We start from the raw sequence: 1,498 nt of genomic DNA on the forward strand, positions 1-1,498 counted from the left end.
CGTGCGGCAATCAACGACCACCCTTCCATCTTAGATGCAAATCTTAGCCGTCCAAGGTCACCAACCTACGCATGGTAACCTTTGGCCCAACGCCAATACCATAGTTTTGGCCACGCCTAAACCCCGCAAAAACATGCCAACCATGCCACATGTGCCAATGGCATGCCGTCCCAGCCACCTTGCCGCGCCTAAACCATACCATGCCGACCTTCCCTTTACGGCTGCCAAAACGAAGGCGTGCGACAATCAACGACCACCCTTCCATCTTAGATGCAAATCTTAGCTGTCCAAGATCGCCAGCCGACGCATGGTAACCTTTGGACCAATGCCAAAACCCTAGTTTTGGCCACGCCTAAACCACACCAATTCATGCCGACCATACCACATGTGCCAATGGCATGCCGCGCCTAAACCATACAAGCTGACCTTCCCTTTACGGCTGCCAAAATGAAGGCGTGCGACAATCAACGACCACCCTTCCATCTTAGATGCAAATCTTATCCGTCCAAGATCACCAACCAATGCATGGTAACCTTTGGCCCAACGCCAAAACCCTAGTTTTGGCAACGCCTACACCGCACCAAGGCATGCCGACCATGCCACATGTGCCAATGGCATGCCATTCCAGCCACCTTGTCGCGCCTAAACCATACCATGCGGGCCTTCCCGTCACGGCTTCCAAAACGAAGGCGTGCGACAATCAACGACCACCCTTCCATCTTAGATGCAAGTCTTATCCGTCCAAGATCACCAACCAATGCATGGTAACCTTTGGCCCAACGCCAAAACCCTAGTTTTGGACACGCCTAAACCGCGCCAAGGCATGCCGACCATGCCACATGTGCCAATGGCATGCCGTGCTAGCCACCTTGCTGCGCCTAAACCATACCATGCCGTCCTTCCCTTCACGGCTTCCAAAACGAAGGCTTGCAACAATCGACGGCCACATTTCCATCTAAGACGTAGATATTAGCCGTCTAAGGTTACCAGCTAACGCAGGGCAACCTTTTGGCTAGAAACCAAGCCCTAGTTTTAGTCGCGCCCAAACAATGCCAAAACCCTAGCTTTTGGCACGCCTAAACTAGGCCATATTAAAGCCATGCCTGCCATGCTTTCTTGCCACTGGGTGCCAAACGAAGGGTTGCAATAATCAACGGCCACCCTTCCTCTCAAGATGCAAAATCTCGACCGTCTTAGGTCACCACCGAGCCGGAAAGTCTCCCAATCTCAACTTTCTAAACAACAGCAACATGTTACATGTTTTCCACGAAAACACTCGAGACATCAACACTGCGCCCGTTACAAGACAGTGTCATAAGGATGAGGCGGTTAGTAAATACAGGGAGTAATGGTAAAACGTTTTCTTTTGTGGAACATCAATTCCAGGCGTTACCGGTTACCACCTCCTCCCATTTACTCATCTGTTTTCCATTTCTTACGAGACCAGAGTACGGTTCACTTCGACTTGTATAAATAGGTCTTACCTATTTCCACCGAA

This window comes from Papaver somniferum, chromosome 11 (genome assembly GCF_003573695.1).
Source record: "Papaver somniferum cultivar HN1 chromosome 11, ASM357369v1, whole genome shotgun sequence".
Classification (NCBI taxonomy): Eukaryota; Viridiplantae; Streptophyta; class Magnoliopsida; order Ranunculales; family Papaveraceae; genus Papaver; species Papaver somniferum.